The 26,196-nt window shown below is 39.9% G+C and overlaps 1 protein-coding gene across 1 annotated transcript in view; it reads right to left on the reverse strand.

Moving 5' to 3' along the window:
• Positions 1-26,196, reverse strand: part of LOC147696807 (retinal guanylyl cyclase 2-like) — a 408,956-nt gene that overhangs the window by 367,890 nt on the left and 14,870 nt on the right. The gene's annotated exons all lie outside the window — the stretch shown is intronic.

A 26,196-nucleotide genomic window follows, 5' to 3' on the forward strand; every position in this document is an offset into this window, starting at 1 on the left:
GGCAGGTCCAGGATCTAGTCAAACATAACAAATGAGGCTGACGTCTCTGAAGCAGTTGACGCACAGCAGGACATAGCAAATAAACATGAAGTCTCTAAAGCTGTTAACTCACTGCAGGACAAAACAAGTGAACCTGAAACCTCTGGAATAATTGTCGCTCAAAAGAACAACACACAAAACTCTGTAGAGCCTGAAGAAAGAAAAACAGAAGGGCACTGTAGTTTCAGACACACTTAACACTAATGACTTAACAAAGATATCGTCTGTTTATGAAGCAGTTATCATGTTTACAGAATTGACAAAGAAGTGTGCAGACACCAATGCTATTAAGAAACACAAGGAAATCCCTAACGCATCAGCATTCTCGGAAGAGGTTGACACAGATAACATCTTAAGGAACAAAGAAAGACAAAATAAGGATGAGGAAGTTATCACTTTAGTTTTTTCATCAGCTAGCGACAGCAAGAAACATATTGTAATGGAGATTAGAGAGGCTACGGATGGATGAATAAATTATCAAAAGAAATGGCGACTCCCCCCTTTAGCAGATTAGCTAAATCTTTGCGTAATTTGGACATTAAAGTTATATTATTGTTGTTGTTGTTATGGTTATAGTTCTGGTTAATTTCAGCAAGAAACACATTGTAATGGAGATTAGAGAGGCTACGGATGGGTGAATAAATTATCAAAAGAAATGGCGACTCCCCCCTTTAGCAGATTAGCTAAATGTTTGCGTAATTTGGGCATAAAAGTTATATTATTGTTGTTGTTGTTGTTATCGTTATAGTTCTGGTTAATTTCCATTCAGAGTGTCCTACACAGCACCACTGTAGGTAAACACTACTTTATGTAAAACCTGGGACATAGCACTCATTGAAACTATAGTTGGTCACCATGGGGTTTAAAGAAGGGATGGTTCTTCACCTGGGTGCCTTCTACAACTCAGCACGTTGTGCTGCCTTGGGACTATTCGCACAAAAGACAGCTTCTGACCATTGTTGGTTTTTTTTGTCAAAAAATGTTTAAATATATTTACAGTTTTTGTTGCGTTCGTTATATTTAAAAGTTAATCAAGTTTTATAATCCTACTTTCTTGGAGTACTATATTTTTTTTAAAAATCGGGTGAATGGGGCCTTGAATCGGGTTATTGTCATGTGTGGGCTTTGCAAGTGTACTGCTACAGGATCGGACATTTCAAACTCAAATGCACGTTCTTTTTCTTACCTTTCCGAAGCATGGAGCGCAATAGCAGGCAGAGAAAGGGTGATGCACGTGTTGAACACTGCCTGGCCTGGCAAGTTGCTGGCAGTGCCCCTCCCCCGCCCGCTCCTGAAAGAGGGCACACACACACCGCCGCCCCGAGTACTTCACAAATCTTTAAAAGACCATGCGCTTGTTCATGAGGCTTAAATGGTTTATCACCCCTTCTAGAACCCCTGCATCGACCCTCTGACGTTTCCTGGAAGAATTAGCACGTAACACAATACCAAGCCCTGTCAGCTGAAACCCCCGAGGAATCGTGGGGCATATTATCAAGGGGATTTATTTCCGCTTTTTTGGCTTTAAAAGCCAAGAAAGCGGAGATAAAATTATCTCCCTATTACCAAGCTGTCGCTAACACCAGTTAGTGACAGCTAAAAGGAGATAGCGACCATCTTGGGCCCCGCTTTGCATGTCAGTGATATTTATCACTAATGACATGCAAAGTGGGCGTGCCAAGATGTTAGCGACTGGAAACAGTCCCTAACATCGCTATCTCCTATTACCAACTTTTGGAGATATTCGCGCTAAGCGCGAATATCTCCAAAAGCTAACACCTGCCCTGAGCAGTTTTTAGCCATGTTATCCAATGGGAGGTGGATAACATGGCTAAGAGCATTTGCTGGATAATGCATGAATATCGCTGACTTTTCAGCAATATTCATGCATTGCGGCCGTTTTTTATCGCATTTGCGATAAACCTTGCTAATAGCAAGGTTTATCTGCGATAAAATTCGCCGATGTGCGGCGATAATTTTTGTCTCTAAACAAGTTAGAGACAAAAATTATCGCTAGTTGTTGGTAATATGCCCCCGGGTTTTTGCTTGCAGGAATCGGGAGGCGGGAGACTAGCACTGAAATCAGTAGTCTCACGCCTGAATCGGGAGGATTGGTATGTCTGGATTCTCTACAGCTGGGGCCATAAACTACATCCGCAGGGCTAGGTGATAGCCTGGGTCCGGCCTGGACAATCGGACACAGAGGAAGAGGAGTGTCAGAGGATGCGGTAGTGAATAGGGTGAAAGGGAGGTGTTGGGTGGGCACAGGGTGTGATTCTCAGGGAAGAGCAGCGCAGATGGGGGAAGTATATGGCCCATGCATGAGAGAGAGAGCGGGGGTGACTGGTGCGTGGGGGAGATGCTTGCGAGGGTGGGGAGCCGTGCTGAGAATCGACGGCGTGCAGAGAGTAGGTCTGGTCAAGGCATCTAAAATGGCTGCCGTGCACGACAAAATTGTGGCATTGGACAAAAAGGCAAGATGGCGCAGACAATGTTTATCAATAAGGATTCATTTATAACAAAATATTTACTCGCAGTGACAAAATGGTGGTCAACACTTCCTGATTTCCATCGAATCGAACGTTAACAGACGTCACGCAGCAAAAAAAAAAAAAGCTCACGCACAGCCGCTGGAAGACATGTATCAACATATATGAGCCTCCTCAGCCACCCTCAGAAAACATAAGGGATCAGGATACGTCTCCCGCACCCCCTTATACCTAGTAATTTAATTAAAACGAAACACAAAATGGCGAATTCCCGTTTCGCTACCAGTTTGCGGCCCAGTTCGCGGCCCGGGAAGCGCTTCTACCGTGAAAAATATATATTTTTTTATTTTCCCCACGGGTCCCTTTAATAACCCCAACATCATTCCTGGGGGTCAAGAGGGGTATACCTTGCCCCCTTTCATTAAATTCCCCCTTCGTTTTTCACCTCTTCTTCTCTCTCGATCCTACCGAGAGATAAGATGGCGGCCGCTCCGGACTGTTTAGAATGTTGACAGACACCGGAGAGCCAATCAGCTTCGCATCGCAAAGTTCAGTTTCGCGAAAAGTAAGCGGACCGGAGCGCAGCCCGGAGCGCTGTTACAGATATATATCTTGTTTTGAACGTTAATTTCTCAAAATCCACTGGAGCACATATATTGAGACCTAGCAAAGGCACATCGGGCTAACAGTCCCTACAATTTTGCCAAGTTTCGTGCAAATCCATTCAGCCGTTCGAGCTAAAAGTGAGGCCAAAGGCCCTATGGGAAAATGAATGGGAAAAACGTGTTTTGGGATCCCCTTTTTTCTCGGCCCCCCCTTGATGAAACCCCCCCGAATTTTCAGGGGCTGCTCAGAAACAAAATGTGCCATTTTCCTGAAAATTTCAGCCGATTCCGTCCACAAACGCCAAAGTTATTACACATAGAATTTTCAAAAGTTCCATAGACAAATAATCCTAACTATATATACCTACTGGCGACACGCCAGTAGGATATATATATATATATATATATATATATATATATATATATATATATATATATATATATATATATATATATATATATATATATATATATATATATATATATATATATATATATATATATATATATATATATATATCTCGCTATATCTTGGAACTAAACAGTCGTACCCCTGGAGGGCTAAACGCCAGCGAGGACCTTTATACCTGTTTATAATTTATCAACAATTGTCTTCACAAACATGGGCATTTACCCATTTACAATGTTGAAGACATCAGATATATCTCATACTTAATGGTAGCCACCATCTGTATTTCTATTGGGTCTTTGTTTATACCATCTTGGGCCATGGTATGTAGCTGTTTAATAACATCAGTCAGATATTGTATTCTATAGGGAGGGGCTCCTCCTTTCACAAATATAGAAAAATTATTCACTTGCACTTAGCACTTTTATAAATTTAGTTTGCACTTTGCTATAATGTCTGCTCTATGCCTCACAATGGGAATAACAAGTAGATTTGTCCATGTTTACAGAGTTTATTGTTTACATATTGCACTACAAAAAACAAGAGAGGTACTGAGAGTCTGTGAAATGAAGAAATGACAGGACCAGGTTGTGTCCAGTATAAGTGTTCAGATCAAACCATTGATCTTGAGCACATGACACTAGTATGTCATAGAGGTGAGGATAGGAAGATACAGGGTTTAGAAAGTAAGAACATAGTGCCCATCCGCCCACTCATCAGTGGAATTTCGTCATCTGGGTTGGTGAAAAGAAAGGTGTCCTATGGGCTTCTCCTCAGGGAGAGTCTGAGGTAGCCAGATGTTGGACCCTTAAGAACCACATCCAACCAGCAGAGGATAGTGTGTGAGTGGAAGGGGCAAATAAATTTGCAGTGCTCAGAAAAGAAAAAGGAAACTAATCCTAGTGATTAAAAATACCTACTTTGATGACATAAGAAGACTTTTATTCGGTGTGACCATCAAAGTGGTATCGTTAAAAACAGTAAGCTGATAGCATGTAAGGAATTGCTATCTATCACGTGTATTAATCGGTCGACATGTTTCAGCCTATACCGGCTTTCTTCAGGACCTATGATAAGCTACTGCAACATATACTTATTGTGAGTTGGAGCTTGAACATGAACAATCTCCAACAATTGAAGGTGTATCTCCTCCCCAATTGTAGGGAGAAAAAACCTCACCTCGCCTGGCAACAGCTCAGGTTGGAAGGAGGCCACGCACTCTCCGTCGTTACCTCGGGTAGAATCCTGAGCCGAGGCTCATATATACTCACTTATATACATCAATACTCACATATACTAGATTAAAACATATGTAGTTACTGATAAAGACACTAGTAAGACAGTCATTCACTTACTAACACATACATATATACACTCATTCACCCATACAGTCCGGCACATATGCTGTCTTCAAAACACATACAAACAGTGAGTCAGTCATTTATGCATCTATGTGCTAAGTAACACTCCCACCAAATCATACAGACACTTATACTGATACTAAAAAAAACATCTAATAACCCATATACACACATATGTAGCTACTCACCAACCCATGCAGCCACTTATACACAAAGTGAAACACTGATACATATATTTAAATATTTAAACATTAGACACTTATTTAAACATTTATTCTCCCATCGACCTTTACATATACATATATAAAACATATTTATTTTTCAGAAAGACACACATTCACTGGATGGTGTCATCAGTGATGTCATGAGTGATGTCACTGACCATGTCATGAGTGATGTAATATGTGATGTCATCAGCAGTGCATTGCACGTGCAAGTTATAGTGAGTCCGACTAACTATAACGTGGGAATTTCAATGGTTTTATATCAGTAAAATTTCCAGCTAACTATAACTGGTGTGAAACCTATGGTTTTTTCAGTGAATTTAATAGGTTTTTTAAATGCTAATTCCTAACTATAACTGGTGTGAAACCTATGGTTTTTTCAGTGAATTTCATAGGTTTTTTTTAATGCTGGTACATTCTGTCATTGGGCTACAGTTCTGCTACATCTGGCTGATATTTGGGCAATTTTTTTTTTGTCTCTGGTGGCCATCTTTTGGCTACATTGGGCTATATTTGGCTACATTGGGCTACGTTTGGGCACTAACATATATATAGCCCAATGTATCCCAATATATATTTTTTCAAAGTTAATTTTCGTAAAAACAACTTAAAAATAGGGCTTCCAGTCCATACAATTTTCCCCATTTTTTTTATTTATTCTTTTTTTTGGGGGGGGGGAGGGGAGCGCTCCCAGAGCACGCCCCGGGGAGCGCCCCGGAAAGCGCAATTATATGAAGCGCCCCGGGGCGTGCACCGGGGAGCGTCCCGTAAGCGCCAATATCGCGAACGAAAACATGATCGTGACGTATCGCGTAGCCGCGTATGCGTGAAACGCACGACGTAAGCGCACCGACGCGCTTACGCTACGTGACCCGGGGCACGCCCCCGGGCACGCCCCTGGGCGCGTAGCGTAAGCGTGTCGGGTCATGTGCCCTAAAAATAACACTTTTGATTGGTTCATAACAGTTTTGGTTTCATAATGATAAAACCCCTAGTCATGTGACCTAAAATTAACACTTCTCATTGGTTCAGGATATTTTTTTTTCAAAATGAGGAAAGCCCCCACCTTTTTTCCTTATTCTACCTTTTTGCTTTGAGAGAGGAAGACCTTTACTTTTATCTATAGAAAATGGCTACATTAGCTGCAGCTGCTGGATCTTCTGGACCACCACCACCACCACCACCACCACCACAAGGACCTCCTCAACTTCACAGTGGTGCAGATCCAGAACAGGAGGAGGATGAGGACGAAGAGGACAGTAGATTCGTCCCAGAGGACAACATAACATACAAACCAAAAGAGCACATCATTTGGCAATTTTTTTCTATCCCAAGTGACAAAAAAAAAGTGAATGCACCTAAAGCAACCTGCCTTATCTGTCATCAGGAGATGTCAAGGGGGAATCCCAACAAGAAGTACTCCTTCGGCAACCACACAATGATTCGGCATATGGTTAGAAAACATCCCAACAACTATTCTAGGGCAGAGGTCAGGGAACTGGCCAAAAACCCTGTACAATCTTCTGCTAGCACCTCCAAAACTACTGTTCCCACCCCATCAGGACCGGAAGTTAGGGAGACATGCTCCATCATACAAACCAACTTTTCAAATTTTAAAATGGTTTGTAAATTTTGTGGTCAAACGATTTGCTATGGTGAACAATGCATCACTCTTATTAATCGTGCTTGGGAAAACCACAAGTGCCAAAGGAAATATTAATTTGTTGCCCTTTTTTTTTTCTCCTGTTGAGCCCGTTTGAAATGCTTGGTTTTTGTTTCTCTCCTTAAAAAATACAAAAAAAAAAAAAATGTTCAGAAAAACCAAAAAAAGCAAAAAAAGTTTAAAAACTCCCAAAAAAAAAATAAAACAACAAAAAGAATAAAAAAACAGTTCTTTTCAGAACTACCTCCCATTTATATAAAATGACTTAAATTTTAAAACTCTGCCATTCTCTTTTCTCCCTGGTGCGCTCCCCGGTGCGCTCCCCGGTGCGCGTACCATGCGCGCCCCCCGCGATAATCAAAAAAAATATATTTTTTTTGACCCCGCGGGGCCCTTTTATGGCCCCCACATTAAACCTAGGGGGTCAGGGGGGGTCTACCCTGCCCCCTTATGGTCAATTCCCCCCTTTGTTTTTGACACCTCTTGTGTCTCGATTTTACCGAGACACAAGATGGCGGCCGCTCCGGTCTGTTTAGAATGTTTTCAGACACCCGACAGCCAATCAGCTTTCAGTGCGCACCTCACGTGGCGCGACCGGAGCGCTCGCCGGTGCGCGCACCGGTGCGCGCTTACAGATATATATATTTTTTTAAACTTAAATTACTCAAATTCTACTGGAGCACATATCTTGAGACATAGCAAAGGCACATCGGGCTACCAGTCCCTACAATTTTGCCAAGTTTGGTGGAAATCCATTCATCCGTTCGGGCTAAAAGTGAAATCGACCGCCCTATGGAAATTAACATGGAGAAAACGCATTTTGGGACCCCCCTTTTATCTCGGCCCCCGCTTGACGAATCCCCCCCAAACTTTCTGGGAAGGACCGGAGCTCGACGAGGCCATTTTGTGGAAATTTTCAGGCAGATTCGTCAACCGGCTCCAAAGTTATTCCAAATAGAATTTTGAGATTTAACATTGAAAAAAATCCTAACTATAACTACCTACTGGCGACCGCCAGTAGGTAATATATATATATATACATATGTGTGTGTATATATATATATATATATATATATATATATATATATATATATATATATATATATATATATATATATATATATTACCTACTGGCGGTCGCCAGTAGGTATATATAGTTAGGATTTTTTCTCTATGGGATTTTTGAAAATTCTATGTCTAATAACTTTGGCGTTTGTGAGCAGAATTGGCTGAAATTTTCAGAAAAATGGAACATTTTGTTTCCGAGCAGCCCCTGACAATTTGGGGGGGTTTCATCAAGGGGGGGCCAAGAAAAAAGGGGGGTCCCAAAACGCATTTTTCCTATGTTAATTTCCATAGGGCGGTTGGCCTCACTTTTAGCTCGAACGGCTGAATGGATTTGCACGAAACTTAGCAAAATTGTAGGGACTGTTAGCCCGATGTGCCTTTGCTAGGTCTCAATATATGTGCTCCAGTGGATTTTGAGTAATTTAGGTTAAAAAAAGATATATATCTGGGCGGAGCCTAACCACACATCTGATCTGATTGGCTGTCAGCACTTCATCCAAGAAGTGTTGGCAGCCATCTTGGGACCAATATACATGATAGCACCTCATTAAAAAGCATTGTAGTTAATAGAGGGTTTTAGGACTTTAGTTACATTATAAATCATTTGTTGATGGTACCATACTCGTTTTAGGAATTGTGATGGGTTCTAAGGTGATTTTACCATGTGAAAAAACCTTCTGCTGTGATATCATGAATATTGTTTGAAAGAAAACTAATATCTCATGATTTTCCCACAGTGGTTTGGAAGGGGATCTATAAGCTAAACTGAAAGCATATTTTCTGTAAATTCACATTATCTTTCTCAGTCATGTGAAAATGAAGTCTGACATTCTCAGTAAAACATGTACATCCAACAAGGACAGAGACTGTCAGTTGATTCCTTTGTGTTCTACTGCAGCCTCCTAGAGTGTTCTAAAGAACAACTAGAGCGCTAACAGTCCTACTTATTACAAAGGTATGGCACACCTGAAGCCATCTTGATTGGAATAAAGTGGTAACTCTTAAAACATTTAATTTAAAAAGAAACAACATGAGGGGGTATATTTTGCCATAGAAAGTATGATTAGTGCTGCAGAATGAAAAATTAGGGCACATTTTGAGTGACTTCTCAAATCCTTTTCTATTTCATTAAAACATTCTGACATGCAGTCTCCCAAAATGGCCACCAGAGACAAAAGAGCCCAAATGTAGCCCAAATATCACCCAGATGTAGCCCAAGTATAGCCCAATGACAGAATGTCCCAGAGTGTTCTAAAGAACAACTAGAGCTCTAACAGTCCTACTTATTACAAAGGTATGGCACACCTGAAGCCATCTTGATTGTAATAAAGTGGTAACTCTTAAAACATTTAATTTAAAAAGAAACAACATGAGGGGGTATATTTTGCCATAGAAAGTATGATTAGTGCTGCAGAATGAAAAATTAGGGCACATTTTGAGTGACTTCTCAAATCCTTTTCTATTTCATTAAAACATTCTGACATGCAGTCTCCCAAAATGGCCACCAGAGACAAAAGAGCCCAAATGTAGCCCAAATATCACCCAGATGTAGCCCAAGTATAGCCCAATGACAGAATGTCCCAGAGTGTTCTAAAGAACAACTAGAGCGCTAACAGTCCTACTTATCACAAAGGTATAGCACACCTGGAGCCATCGTGATGGGAATAAAGTGGTAACTCTTAAAACATTTAATTTAAAAAGGAACAAAATGAGGGGGTATATTATGCAATAGAAGGTATTATTAGTGCTGCAGAAAGAAAAATTAGGGCACATTTTGAGTGACTTTTCAAATCCTCTTCTATTTCATTAAAAAATTCTGACATGCAGTCTCCCAAAATGGCCACCAGAGACAAAAGAGCCCAAATGTAGCCCAAATATCACCCAGATGTAGCCCAAGTATAGCCCAATGACAGAATGTCCCAGAGTGTTCTAAAGAACAACTAGAGCGCTAACAGTCCTACTTATTACAAAGGTATGGCACACCTGAAGCCATCTTGATTGGAATAAAGTGGTAACTCTTAAAACATTTAATTTAAAAAGGAACAAAATGAGGGGGTATATTTTGCCATATGAATTATGATTAGTGCTGCAGAAAGAAAAATTAGGGCACATTTTGAGTGACTTCTCAAACCCTCTTCAATTTCTTTAAAAAATTCTGACATACAGTCTCCCAAGATGGCCACCAGAGACAAAAGAGCCTAAATGTAGCCCAAATATCACCCAGATGTACCCCAAGTATAGCCCAATAACAGAATGTCCCAGAGTGTTCTAAAGAACAACTAGAGCGCTAACAGTCTTACTTATGACAAAAGTATGGCACACCAGAAGCCATCTTGATTGGAATGAAGTGGTAAGTCTGAAAACACTCAATTTAAAAAGGAACAACATGAGGGGGTTAATTTTGCCATAGAAAGTATGATTAGTGCTTCAGAAAGAAAAATTAGGGATCATTTTGAGTGACTTCTCAAATCCTCTTCTATTTCATTAAAAAAATGGTGACATGCAGACTGAAACATGCACTTTGAATACCAGCAGCAGACGTCCCTGGTGAGCAGTAGCTTTACTACAGTGATCTAATGTGCAACTAGAGTGCTAACATTCAGAATTTATGGCAAATGTGTGACACATCTGAATGCCTTCTTGATGGAACCAAAGTAAACAAGCAATAGATCTCGCCCTCGTTTAAGTTAAAGCCATTCTGTTTGTAATGAGGTGGCTTTTTAGCTTTGCTTTTATTAGTGTTTTTTCAACTTTCATGTAAATAACATGCATCTGTATGCATATAAGTATATGTATGCATGCATTTATGTTTGTATTTATATAGATATACAGATGATATATGTTTATATATGTATGTATATATATATATATATATTCACTGAAAAAACCATAGGCTATAGACCATATATAGTTAGGAATTAGCATTTACAAAACCTTGAAAATTCACTGAAAAAACCATAGGTTATAGACCATATATAGTTAGGAATTAGCATTTACAAAACCTTGAAAATTCACTGAAAAAACCATAGGTTATAGACCATATATAGTTAGGAATTCGCATTTACAAAACCTTATTTTACTCACACAAAACCATTGAAATTCCATATATAGTTAGTTGCACTAACTATATATCGCGCACCCGCAATCCACTGCTGATGATGTCACATATTACATCATTCATGACATGGTCAGTGACATCACTGATGACATCACTGATGACATCTCAAATGACATCACTGATGACATCACTGATGACAACATCCAGTGACTGTATGTTTCTGTAAAGTTAAAATATGTCTTACATATTGAAGAATGAGTGGATGTATAAGTGTCTGGATGAAGGATTTAGTAGGTGCATGACTGACTGTATGAGTGAGTGATTAAATGTGTCTCACTGAGTGCATGGGTTAGTGACTAAACTGTCTTAATTTGTGCATCATTATGTCTGTTGTTCTGTAAACTGTTGCATGTGTTGATAAGTAGCTATATGAGTAACTATATGGGTTATTGATTGGTTGCCCAAGTATTTGTATGGGAGACTGAGTGTGTGTGTGGGTGGCTGGGAGGTGTATGACTCTGTGCATAGATGTGTGAGCAGTTGATTCACTAGATGTATGGTTTTAAAAGTGCATGTGGAAACAGCTGTATGGGCGGTTGACTGTGTGCATGAGTGTATTGGTGAGTTAATGGATATATGAGTGCTACATGTCAAAGTAAGTACATATGTAAAACACAGTACATGTGAGAGTTGACATATATAAATAACTGTGCATAAGAGCCAGTGAATGTGTGAGTGGCTGTATGGATCATTGTGAACTTGTATCAGGGATTGTATAAGAGAGTAAATATGTGTTAGTATATGTTTGAATAAGTAAAGTTTGTATAACTGTATAGTTGAGGAAATGGAGGTGTGATTGATTCTTTGCATGACTGACTAGGTGTGTGAGTAACTCCATGGATGAGTGACAGTCTGTGAGTGTCTGTTTACACTGATTGTATCTAAGGTTACATTAGAGTCTGAAGAGGTTCATCGTATTATCACATGAATGATATCATCAGTGATGTGATCAGTAATGTCAAATGAGATGTCATCAGTGATGTCATCAGTGATGTCATTTGAGATGTCATCAGTGATGTCATTTGAGATGTCATCAGTGATGTCATCAGTGATGTCACTGACCATGTCATGAATGATGTAATATGTGACATCATCAGCAGTGGATTGCGGGTGCGCGATATATAGTTAGTGCAACTAACTATATATGGAATTTCAATGGTTTTGTGTGAGTAAAATAAGGTTTTGTAAATGCGAATTCCTAACTATATATGGTCTATAACCTATGGTTTTTTCAGTGAATTTTCAAGGTTTTGTAAATGCTAATTCCTAACTATATATGGTCTATAACCTATGGTTTTTTCAGTGAATATATATATATACATATTGCCACAGCTTCTTCTTCCTACGTTTAGTAGACCAAAGACACGGCACAGCAACAGATAGTTTTCTGCGTTTTTTTATTTATTTACACACCAGTGCAAAAAAGAAAGTGCATCAAATGGACGGTCTACGCGTTTCGGCTCCTGCCTTCCACTGGACCATAGAGTCCACAGGTCTAGACCTTACTTAAATACAGTGAACAGTCTAAGTACCCTCTACTATTTTCATGGTCATCTAGACCACCAACCCAGCATAGTAGGCACATGGTCAGTACATGTTTGTAATTATATACATAAATATGTACAATTAACGTAAAGTACCAAAGGTAATCCTGAACCATTAATTTAAATAAAGTATTTCACATCAAATTAGGTTCCGTCCTACATATGAATGTGTAAAATTAATGTGAAGTACAAGTGGTAACCCAGAACCGACAATTCTAATTAAAGTATTTACATAAAGTATCAACAGTCAGATCAATCCATTTATGTACAATGATTTGGTATTAAATTATACCTATTCATGTAAAGTACTGTACTGATTTATGAACAGAGGATGAAATTAAAATTTAAGATGACCTGTGATTTTATAGCAGTTAGAAGGTTTAGGAGAAAACCAAAATTTCAAAATTTCAAAGTCGCTGCAGGTCTCTAATTAATAAAGTATAAATCATTCATGGGATCAAATCTCGATAATGCATAATGTGGTAACTCAGGTCTATATACAACCTATTATTTACAATTATATACATTACTTCGACATGTGTCTCCCTTTGCAGCAAAGCATGATATATGTAAAGTACTCCATTTAACTTTTTCCTCCTATCATCATACTCTTTCATAATTTCTATGAGTCATCTCTCCCCCACATTCTCTATCTTCTTATTGGAATTTATGATCTGAATGACTAATTGGTTCTGGTTCCATAATCATTTCAAACATGTACATAATCCAACATCAAAACCATTTTCAAGATTCCATATAGTTCCACATAATGGAATGACAATTTCATATTGTTCTTCAATGTCTCTATACCAATTCACAAATGTACATGCAGTTCGGCATCCAAGTTATGACCAAATGGTACTTCAGTTCCCATGCTCAGTATCATTCTTGATTCCAAACGTCTCAATTGTTGCAGTTGATCTCCACCTCGTTCTGGGAGTTTGCACATCTTTATTCCCGAATATTTCAACAGGGTGGGATTGCTTTGGTGATATTGGGCAAAATGTGTGGCCATTGGGTAGCAAGGGTCCTTGTTCTTTATCGCCCTTAGATGTTGCAATATTCTCAATTTTAGTTTGTTTATAGTGCTCCCAATGTAGTACTTGCCACAAGGGCATTGTAGCCTGTAAACCACACATTTTGAGTCACAGGTGATGTGGTCGTATATGGTTTCTTTTTTGCCATTTAGTAGTTGGTAATGTTTGATGTTTACTCCATGCTCACAGGCCTTGCACTTGTGGCATTTCCAGAAGCCAGGTGTTGTTAGCCATGTCTGTTTTTTCTCCTCACGCAGTACTAGGTGACTTTGCGTTAATATGTCTCTTAAGGAGGAGGTCTTCTGATATGTTATGCTGGGATTTCTTGTCAGGGTCTCACTCAAGGTTTTGTCCAGACGGAGGACTTGCCAGTGTTTTTTGTAAGCTTTCCTCATGCTTACGCTTTGGTTGTCATAGTCCACTATTAATCTGGTTATTTCATTGCCCTGATCCGATTCTTGCCCTCGATCTGTTTTTGATTTCTTTGTTTTTGGAGTTAATAACTCCTCTCTCTCTTTCAGATGCATCCGGTTTTGTGCAGTGGAAATCACTTCTATTGGGTATCCTCTTTCATATATATATTTTACCTACTGGCGATAGCCAGTAGGTATATTTAGTTAGGATTGGCTACCATAGGAAATTCCGAACATTCTATTGGGAATAACTTTCCCGCCGATTGAGGGATCTGCCTGTAAATTTCCTTAAAATGGTCTCGCTGCGCTCCGCTCCTTCCATGAAAGTTTCGGGGGGGATTCGTGAAGTGGGGGCTGAGAAAAAAGGGGGGTCCCAAAATGTGTTTTCCCCATGTTAATTTCCATAGGACGGTCTGACAAGTCTACAGCCCGAACCGCTGTACGGAATTACGCCAACATTATAGGGAGTGGTACGCAGATGTGCCTTTGCTATGTTTGGTGTAATTTGCTCCAGTGGTTTTTATGAAAATTAGGTTCAAAAACACATATATATCTATATGAGCTTACGGGTCCACACACCGTACGCGTACCGTACGCGTATGTGCGTGTACCCTTACGTGCGCGAGCGCGATCCTGATTGGCTGGCAGTCGACTGTCAACATTCCAAACTGTCCAAACCAGGAAGAGTTGACCACCATCTTGTTTCTCAGGAGAACTGAGGCACAAGGGAGCCCAAAACAAGAGTGGAAAACACGAAAAGGGGGCATGGTAGAGACTCCCTGACCCCCTAGCCCTTCTCAGGGGGTCCTAGAAGAACCCCCAAGGGCAAAAAAAAAAAAACTCGGGGTGCACGCACGGTACGCGTACAGGTCCGCGTACGTACGCGTACCACGTGATTTCATTGGGGGTCCTTCTGGGACAACCTGAGAAGGGCTAGGGGGTCAGGGGGTCTCTACCCTGCCCCCTTTTTGCGTTTTCCACTCTTGTTTTGTGCTCTCTTGTGCCTCAGTTCTACTGAGAAATGAGATGGCTGCTCAGGAGGTACCAGAAGGATATTAACATATAAAAACGTTATTCGCTAATAGAATTTGCATTTACAAAACCTTTGAAGTTTTTGAAAAAAAAATAGGTTTCAGGCCAGATATAGTTAGGAATTAGCATTTAAAAAACCTTGCAAATTCACTTCATAAACCATAGGTTTCAGGCCTTATGCGATTTTATTAAAAAAAAATAATAATAATTTTGCCCTTGGGGGTCCTTCTAGGACAACCTGAGAAGGGTTAGGGGGTCAGGGGGTCTCTACCCTGCCCCCCTTTTCGCGTTTTCCACTCTTGTTTTGTGCTCACTTCTCCTGAGAAACAAGATGACTGCTCAGGTGGTCCCAGAAGGATAATAACATATATAAACATTATCCGCTAATAGAATTAGCATTTACAAAGCCTTTGAAATTTATTGAAAAAAAATATAGGTTTCACGCCTGATATAGTTAGGAATTAGCATTTAAAAAACCTTGCAAATTCACTGAAAAAAACATAGGTTTCGGGCCTTATATAGTTAGGAATTAGCATTTAAAAAACCTTGCAAATTCACTTAAAAACCAAAGGTTTCAGGCCTTATATAGTTAGGGATTAGCCTTTAAAAAACCTTGCAAATTCACTTCAAAAACCATAGGTTTCAGGCCTTATATATTTAGGAATTAGCATTTAAAAAACCTTGCAAATTCATTTAAAAAAAACATAGGAAAGATTTTACTAGTGTATGAAAAGGTGTATGTGATTGTCACGTGGATGATGTCATCAGTGATGTCATCAGTGATGTCATTTGAGATGTCATCAGTGATGTCACTGACCATGTCATGAATGATCTAATATGTGACATCATCAGCAGTGCATTGCGGGTGCGCGAAATATAGTTAGTCCAACTAACTATATAGGAGCAATTTCAATGGTTTTGTATGAGTGAAATGTCCAGCAACCTATAACACCCCTAAAACTTTTTTTAGTGAATTTTAAAGTTTTTTTTTAAGCTAATTCCCAACTATATAAGGCCTGGAACCTGTGGTTTTTTCAGTGAATTTCAAAGGTTTTTTAAATGCTAATTCCTAACCATATAAGACCTGAAACCTATGGTTTGTTAAGTGATATATATATGGATATAGGGACACGATATTTTGGTGAATTATATTTTTGACACAATATTTGTGTCAACTGATACTGTTTACTTCGATATTGTGTCAGTGATCCATAGCTAGCAGGATTGTAAGGTCAGGTTAATTTAGGGACTTTAGTGATTTACTCTAGCAAGGTTTGCCGTTATTGCTTGAGGTTGGCCATCATTTCCCTTCTCAAATACCCCAATTTCTTGCAGAATGTCTTCCTGGGGATAGTAGAAGGATATGGTTTGTCTTGGTTGCATCTGTTTGATGAGGAGGGAAATTTGTTTCTCTGCTAGTTCTTCTCCTTTGAGTCAGGATGCTCTATCTGTTAAATGGCCCATGGACCCAATGTATACCTTTCCTCTAATATCCTTTCTGTCAAGAGTAGTTTGGAAAATCAGAGGGCAGAAGGTTTGGATATTGCTGATTGGCTTGCTCCTGAATCTTGCAGTGTCCAGAATGTGTGTTTTTCTGACTCAGCAGTCTCACATGAGAGAGTCTCATTTATCAGTGGAAGCTCTGAGGAGACTTCTCTTGGGGATCCTCAAGCTTGATAGGATGAGAGTCATGGAACAGCATTGTAGACTTAGCTATTCAGCAATCAAGATCGGCTACATGAAAAGCGTGTGTCGAGCATTGGAACATTTTCAGACTTGGTGTACGTCTGAGGATGCAGATTCCATTTCCTGCACCTCTGCTATGGCTTTGGATTGCATTAGAGATGGTTTTGAAATAGAGGTGGCAGTTATAACCCTGCTGAATCTGTCGCCATCTATTTAAGCCTACAGAGGTCAAGAAGTTCTGCCTTTAGATTATTTATCATCTAGACTTTTGAAACATTTGTCTTTTGACGATCAGTTGTTCATTGCCATATTCCACCGTGGGATTCACCAGTTGTAGTAAGATCTTTACAAACCACCCTTTAAAAGTTTAGAAAAAGTTTCCTTAAAATGTTTATCCTTCAAGATACTTTTTCTGGTAGAAATCAATTGTGGTACATTGAGTCAAGTTTGTGTAAGGATCCATATATTAGATTTTTCGAGTCAAGGTAGTGCTATGTACAAATCAAACTGTCTTACCTAAAGTGACTTCTTCCTTTCATATAGAACAGGAGTTCTACCTTTTCATCATCACTTTTCAGTAACAGGGGCAGAAAACTGCAATGTTTAGATGCCCACCAAGCATTAACAATGTGAATAGAGTTGCCTCCATAAGTATGATCTCTTTCCATAAGTTTTGGAGCATCTTGAAAAGGGTTTATGTCCATTCATATCACCCTAAGTGGATGGGTAAGACATACAGTTCCTTTGGCCTATGAGTTAATAGGTTCTCCTCTTTGTATTTTAATTCAGGTAAGATCAACCAGGCGGATAGACGCATACTGGGCAGGTTTCTAGAGAGTCTCCCTGAAGGATATCTGTAATACTGCCATTTGAGTTAATCCTAATCCATTTTTAGCCCCTTATATGTTGCAGTTTATAAAATCTTTGCTGGCTTCTTTTGGTACAGGCATTCTGTCAGCTGTACAGGAGATTGTTTTTTTTTAAATGAAATGTATGAGCAAAAATATATTAACCAAAATACAGGGTGCAATATATTGTTACAAATATATTTAATTTAATTTTAAAAGCTGTCATATTTTCTCAAAAAATAGTCACGTATGCAGAGATGATTTTGAGTAATTCACACTATTAATGACTGTGACCAGGAAGACAAAGGAGGGGGTAATGCCCAGATTACTTACATGTAATCTTCATTACTCCAAGTTATAGTCTTTCTTCGCTTCAAACCCCCCCTGCTTAAAAGGTGAATTAAGGCCTATAGAATGGTACAATATACGTGGCTGGTGATATCCACTTTGATTAATACAGGAAGTCACTATATTTTTGATTTGGCCTTATGCAAGAAGAAAGAGGTGGAGCCCTCTAAAGGATCGACATTAAATAAAAGTAATTTTTTTTTATTTAGAGAAAGTAAACAAAATATCTGCAAGTGGATTAAATGCCTAACTAGTGAAGACTGTAATAAGTAAGTAACACTATGGCTTGGAGTGATGAAGAGTTTATGTAAGAAATGTAAACACTTATACCTAGGAGCAAATGCTGGGAGCAAAAACACTTTAGAGCAAATAACGTTTGTAGTGCATTGCTGATGTTATTAGCACCTGATTTACGCCTAAGTGTAAAATAACAGGTATTAACATGCATAAGTGGTATTCATATATGTTCATTCTGCACATAGGTTTTTCTGGGAAATTACCAACAAGTAAAACTTGGTAGTTACTTCTAATGAAAAGAGAGGAGTGCAATTTGCAATCAACTCTTAGACAGCAGTATTGCTATAATGGTCATGCCCGTTTTACCACGAATTCTCAGGTTTATAGGTAATAGGGTGGCCAACTAGCTACAAGTCAGCAGACATTATGTTTACAGTCCTAAACTTTTAGGTGCGAATAATTACGATGTGTGTCAATACAACTGGTTCAGTACAAGCAACCCATGAATACAACTCCCAGAACACATTAGATTATCAAATGAACACCTAGAATTAAAAAACATGGGTCCAGATTATGAATAATTTTTGATTGCTCCTATTACATATGCATTGTTATGAGTAACACCCTGCTTGGCACCTTTTCTAACTGTATTATGAATGCAAATAATATTTGTAAATTTTGTTGTGGTGGTGATGAAGTGTTTTCTAGATTGCTGTTATATGTCTGTACTGTATTGTTGTACTGTGTTATTGTTGTATTGCATGGTGTGGTTGTGTTGGATTCTCTTTCGACAGTTTTGTTATGTTGTCGAATGGTATGTTTTTGACATATCAAAGCTTGTTTTTATTGAGCTATGCACTGTTGTGCACCTTGGAGATGACACCAAATACTGTTACATTTTCAGCAAAATGCAGCACATTCCAGACACAAGTCACTATTTCCCATTACCTATTGTAGTAAAATACTGGTGCTCCTGCTGTTCCACTATTTAAGACACCAGGTAGTTCAAAACTGTACCAGAGACCTGTCTTAAATTAGCACTATCAGTGCTTACTTTACGTTAAACAGTTAATGATGCCCTGAGATGATAATAATGAGCAAACCCTAGTACTTAAACCCAGTTTTGTTACTGATGTCTCCAGGAGATGCACATCCCCTAACAACTCAGCACCAGTAAAGACGTTGGAAGAAATTGGGTCATTAGTCAAGGGTTGGTCACTAACTTCTTTCAGTAATAAACACAATCCATGTCAGGGTGAACCCTGAAACTTACTAAAGTAGTTGAGCTCAGCCCCCTGGTAGCTATGGCACAGAACAGGCAGACTTAAGTCAGACTAGTGTGTAAAGCATTTATGCAGTACCAAAACAGTAATAAAGTCAAAACACAACACAATAAAAATCCCAAACCAAATTAGACAAGTATAGTACGCTTTCAATTTTAATAAAGATACTGATACCATAACTTCAAACATCCAAAAAGGGGAACCGGAGATACAGATATGTATTTTTAAAGTATTAAATAAAAATAGCGCCAAAAAGTCTTAAGTGCTAACCATGGTCAACTGGTCACAGTAGGCCAGGAATGCAGGTCGAAATCAGGAAACAAGTTAACTTGGAAGGGACTTACCTTCCAAAATCTTCCACAAGGTTGAATTGCTTTGGGTCGGGTGAAGTCATTGGTTTTGGTGTGAAAAGCTTAGAGAGGATAACATTTTATATGTGTGGTGGAGAAAGTTCTCTCATTGGCCAGGTTTTCTGGCACCTTCGCCTTGTCAGGGTTCTATATTTGCATGTATTCACTTTTTCAGAGCACAGAATCCTTCAGCTGGGCATGGCTGCTGCCTGTAACTGAAGAAAGCTTCATAAGTCCGGATACCTTCTCTGCGAGGTCCCACTGCAGAGAATCTCTGAGCAGGAGTAACCTCAATTTTCACCCCAGCACCTTCAGCAGATGAACTTGGTAGGTTGGTCCCAGTTCTGAATTTCAAAACGTTTTTAAGTCACAATTTTTGTGGAGAGGATAGGAGAAGTCCAGCAAGACATAGCCAAGGGTTCCAGGACTTCAAGAACAGAACTTAGGGCCAAGACTCACTCCAACAGAGGACAACTGCAAGGTCCAGACAGGTCCATTTGGAACTGGTCAGCTGGGCAATTGCAGAAAAAGTCCTCTTGTAGCTTGTTGTGTCCCTGAAGATTGAACAGAAGTTCAGCCTCATGAATCTTAGAGTCTACTTCTTTGCCCTAGGGTATGAGAAAGAACAGGTTCAGTCCTTAAGGACTCCTCTCAGGTCACAGTTAGCTGGCCCAGTCCTCTTTTATTCTTCCTGAGGTCCAGAAAGTGTTCTAAGGCGGGTTCCAGCGAATGCTACATTTATGCTTGGCACTTGCTTGTGGGTGGGGAGGACTTTAGGGCCATCCCTAATCAATGAGATAAAAGTTCCCAAGGGTAACTATACCCACTTTTGCAACAGTCCCTGAAAAAACATCCCATAATAACTCTCAATCCAAAAATCGAAAATGATTAAACTCTTCGCCCCTGGCAATGATTTTGTTTGCCTAACCAGAAGTGTGGCCATGGTAATGAGCAGCCCAACCCTGTGGTCACTCTAGACTAGTCCTGGGGCGGCTCTCCATTCGTTGTGTTTGATGCCTGCCTGAATCGGAGAACAAAAAAGAGGGGCTCTCCAATCATCATCTGACATCTTCCTATGACAGAGGAGGTCCCTTTGAAGCAAATGTAGTTCCTAGACAAAGTCCAAATATCCATTCTGCCACCTTCCAACACCTAAAACCTTGTCCCTGCTCTTGAAACAGTTTTCACACCACATTCAGCACCGAGCGCACTCAGACGGCAGCAGCTGCAAAAGGTTGCTTTCTAAAAGTTACTTTTCTAAAATATTTATTAAAAATCTGACTCACATTGAGTTGGGCTTTTAATAGATATTAAAATCATTGATGAATCCTCTTATTATCTGTCCTCTAACTGGAGGTAGCAAAAGCAATATTTAATATTGCGCCCCAGTTTTTCTCTATAGGCGAGCCAGCCTTCCTGCTGTAAAAATAGCTTTTGGGTGATAGTCGCTGTAAGGACAAGTTAACATTACATTTCTACATGTCCTACTTTTAAAAACCATACACCCTGCATTGTGGATTATCAGGCCTAGTTAGGAGTGAGCTATCAATATTTAACGGAAATGTTTAAACTTGTCAAATGGGCGTGTTCAAATTGCAGGATTATATACTGCTCCAGTCGGTTACAATAGTATGACGGAAGCCATGTTGGCACTGTCACTGTAGTGCAACCCACTTATGTAATTTTCCTTCCAGGCCCTGTTTACACTTTGTACCGTAAACTTGGTATGATAGGTAGGTTACATTTTTTCACATAGAAGTATATCAATTCAGCAGTGTTAAGAGGAGGAGCGCACTTTGCTATTTGTTTGCAAGGGTTAAGTGCACAGTTCTACAGACAGTAAAAACAGATATGGCAATTATCTGTGTTGTACCACACAAAATATGGTCATTTCCTACAGAGGTTGAACATAGGGGAAGGGAGGACAAAAGGGGTGAACTCTGTGACATCAACAGGCGTCAAAGGGTAAATGAATCACTTCCGCTACCGTGACACTGTGGTCCATGTATGGAATGCAAAGGCAAAGAGAGAGAGAGGAGAAGAAAAGATAATGGAAAAGATTTAAAAATAGTGCTAGGTGCAGAATAGGGAGAACTTAATAAGGGTAGAAGGAAAGGAAAGTAAGATCACAAGCAGGAAGACATGGCCATGGACAGATAGTGGCACAAGAAAAGATGTGCACTACATCTGTACTTCTAGGCAAATCTGTGCCTTCTCCTCTCAGTGCCAAATAGACCCTCCACTTGAGAGGTGGCTGGACTCTATGAATGGAGATAGAAAAGGCAGCTGGAGACTGCTTCCCTCATTATAGCAAATAAAATATGGAAATTTGTGCACATGCTGGATTACTGGTAAGACAGCATTTTTAAAAACACTTTATTCCTATTTGGCCTGAGAGGGAGCAAAAATGTGCTTATGTCAGAGTTGTTTAATTTCAATATACTAATGTTTAATAATGTTTAATTATTATGTGATAATGCAATGAAAATTATCCGCGTTAGTTTCAAAATTGTACTTAATGTCACAGTAATATTGCTGTTCCTTACAAATAAGAATATTCCTGGCCTAAAAATAAACTTTAATTGTCAAACAAATGCATTTTTGATTACAGTATCAAAGCAAGACCCACTTGCATTAACTTCTCATAATTTGCATTATTCATCATGTTTAAATTTGAAGCAAAAATGAACCAGGGGCGAACGCGGAATATTTAATGCATAGCATACTGATCTCAACGTAAGCATTGCTGTAGGTATTTTAGAGTGGCACGGGACTCTACATTGGTTTTGTAAAGCGGGATTGCAAATTAGTGTGTGTGAAAGTTGCACAATTTACTTTGGTACTATTATGCAAAACTATGAGTAATTATGTGAAATGCAAAACCGGCATTTGGCACTTTATTTTAGCTCGAACTGGGCAGTCTGTTCCATTTTGAATGCAAGACGCATTCCAGGGTAAAATAACAGCAGCTGCTCATGTTCTGCTTGCTCGTGTTGTTCGCATGTACTAGTACTAAGGGCCTGATTACGATGGCGGTTGTACCGCCACCGCCCGGCCATTGGTGGCAGTCCCACTACCATCGGTCCCTGCAGGACCGCCCGCTGCATTAGGATGGTGGGCAGATGGTGGGTGGATGGTGGGCTGGTGGAGGGACGTTCCGCCATGCATCCGATAGGCTTGAGGAGCACGTTGGTCTGTCACAGGGACTGCAACCCCTACAATAGTGGCGGGCCGGCTCAGGCACCGCCATAGGGATTACAATGTCCCTTTCCACCTGCCATTTTATGGCAGTCTACCCACTGTGAAAAGGCAGGCGGAAAGAGACTTTAGGAGCCCCTAGCGGGACTCTCTTCCCCCTAGCCCTCAGTTATGGGTTCTGGGGGCACTAAAAATCCCTGCACCGTGTGGCAGGCACCACATGGTGTCTGTCACAAGGTGCAGGGATGTTTGCAAACATGCCTCTTAGCAGTGAGGCTTGTGCTGCAGCCCATTTTCGGGCTGCACCACAAGCCTCAATGCTAAGAGGCATTTATCTGACCACCTCCATGGCGGTTGGATCATAATCCGTCTGGCGGGACCGCTGACTCCCTGGCGGCCTGTCCCATTACCGACAGGATGGTGGTCGGATGCTCGTCTGACTGCCATCATAGTCAGGCCCTAAATTCTTGTTGCAAAGAGCATGTTATTTTTTAGAACAAGTTGAACACAAAATCACTGAAATTTCTACTGTGAATGTGTACTTTTATTGTACATATATATTTTTCTAATTCATTTCATGTGAACAGAACCCTAAAGTTATTATCAGTTTATAGGGAGCTCCAGGTTTTTTATGAATTATACACGCATATTAAGTAGTGAACCAAAAAACACAAGAAGTGGCTAATTATTGATTCAATCAGATGGTGGATATGGCTGTGCCATCTTTGAATGATATTTCTGAAAAAAAAGAAATCTCGTTTAAATCGGGTTGCCTAGCTTGTGCACACATACCTGGCATCATGTTGTTTTTTTTTTAAGTTCTTTATTTTTTATTTACTGTTCAAAATGGCAGGTAACCTTTTCTGAAAGGTGAAATAAAATATAGATTATGTGCGTAATGTAGCTCAGTCGGGACAAGGGAGTGTCCCTGTAGTAGTGTGCATTTAAAAGCAGGGGGCGGGGATCAGGAGGTGGGTGTTTGACTACTCAGAGGAAAATAGGCAGAGGCGGGTGAGTTAACAGCACAAGAGCAAATAGGAAAAAGTAAATGGCCTGGTAGCAGTGAGCAGTTGCAGAACCTTCACCAAAAAGAAAAGAAAATTTTGATTAATCATAAAAAAATTAAAAAATCAAGGGTTGAGGCGATGGGGAACAAACAAAAATAATAGTTTCCTCAAGTCGCTAGCGGAAGAACACATCATCCTATCAAACGCAATGCAAAGATGAAATACTGAATGTGTGGAAGAAACATATGAATAGGGAGGAAAGACATTGAATAAGGAGCTGAGAACATAAAGAGATGAGAAAGGAGTCTAACCATAAGTGGTGGGCAAACCCAAGTGTTGCAGACAATGGGTCTTCAGCTACACACAGGTAAGGATATTTATTGGTTTACGCCTAAAAAAGAAATAAAATCTTGGCATTTGGTAAATTGCAATTTTTTTCACGCCGTTGCATATTTCTCACAAACACTAACAAAAATGGTGAGGCTACTGAACTGTAAATGATTGGGTTGTTGGTGATAATAGGGACCTTAATAATGCTTTTAGATTGCATAATCATTATTTTCACAGTTTCATACTCAAGTGCCATTAGGCTTATCTTTCCCTTCAAGTGTCTGATAAACTGCGTGGAAAAGCCAGGCAAAGAGTGCATACATGCATGCACAAACCCAAGATTATCCAGCTACTAGATAAATATTTTGCAAATAAGAAAACAGAGACAACGTGAAAAGGAAATCAATTTGATTATTCGGGGTATGTTTTACTGAATGATTAAATTCAAGTGTTTGGAGAAATTAAGTTTAGGCATAGGGAAGGACAACCAGGAAAGTCTGCAATCTATGCAAATGACAATATTAAGGAACTAGACAAACCTACACTTGCATATTGAGATGCTTGCATGCCTCTAGTCAATGGTGTAACAATGTTGTCATGCTCCCTAATACAATCGAGCAAAATGGGCCACTCCAGGCATTCATTGACCCTTGCATTGCTTGGACCCTTCAAATCATATGGCCTTGACGTCACGGCACCTTTGTTATGATAGCTGCGCTGTTGCCCCTAAGGTCAGGCACAGCAATCCATGTTGCTCTCACTTTCTCAGAATACCATATATTCCATCATCACAGGAAGTGACATCACTGGTTTTACAGTATTCATCTCTACAGCAAGTGACATCATTGGTTTCCCACCAAACTCATTTTAAAAGAAAGAAGCTAGACAAGTGGACTTCGGTCCCCACCATCTATCTCCCCAATAATTGTCATCACTTCCTGCCTTCTGCCTTCTTAAATACACTCCTCGTGGCATCCCACCACTCTGGCATCGCCAGCAATGGGTGGGCAGGGACTGCTGTTTGGACCTTTTAGAACCAGGAAGTGCCTTAGGCAGAATCCCTGCTCCAACGCAACCTACAGTGTGAGAGCTCACCATGTGCCTCACCCTGTACAAACCACACTGCCGGTCTCAACAGTCACACCCAGACCTATCCCACACATTCACATTGAATTCTCACAACACATAGACCAACTCACATAGATTCCACTAACAAGAACACACCCTCAATTTACCAAACACACACCATAAAATACTAATCTATGCATACTCTGCAATACTCTATGCTCCGGACAATGCAGACCTCATCACATATCACAACCTTGATACCCTCTTCATTACAGAAACACTGTTCGCCCCCAAATCCTTCCACATCCTAGACATCCTTCTTCCCACAGGCTAAAGCACCCAGCAAGTGACCCATGCTCATAAGAAGGGACAATGCCCCACAGTCGTTCATAAATCCTTCTGGTCCTACACCATTATTAGGTTTGCAGCATTCAACTCCATGCAGCTCCTCACACTCTCCACAACTCCTTCACTTCAGCTACATCACTCTCCTCATCAACCACTCTCCATGATCAATGCCTTCATCACTCAAAGCATCTTCCCAGAAGCCAGATATTCCTACACCTGATGAAACCTTCACTAAACAATGACACCCGTACAAGCCTGACATTCATCAACCCTTCATTGTCAAAGATCATTAAAAATCAGTTTATCTAGATCATATCAACACCAAAGTCAATTACCTTACAAATCATAGATAAAGCCTTCCTGGCCACGAATAAAAAGAACCCCTGTCTACTGATATTACTGTACTACTTAGCTACCTTTAACACTGTGGGTTTTATTCATGCATCTTTAATATGTATTTTTATATTTATGTTTACATTATCTTACATGAT

The sequence above is a fragment of the Lissotriton vulgaris genome, chromosome 8, assembly GCF_964263255.1.
Source record: "Lissotriton vulgaris chromosome 8, aLisVul1.2, whole genome shotgun sequence".
Taxonomy (NCBI): domain Eukaryota; kingdom Metazoa; phylum Chordata; class Amphibia; order Caudata; family Salamandridae; genus Lissotriton; species Lissotriton vulgaris.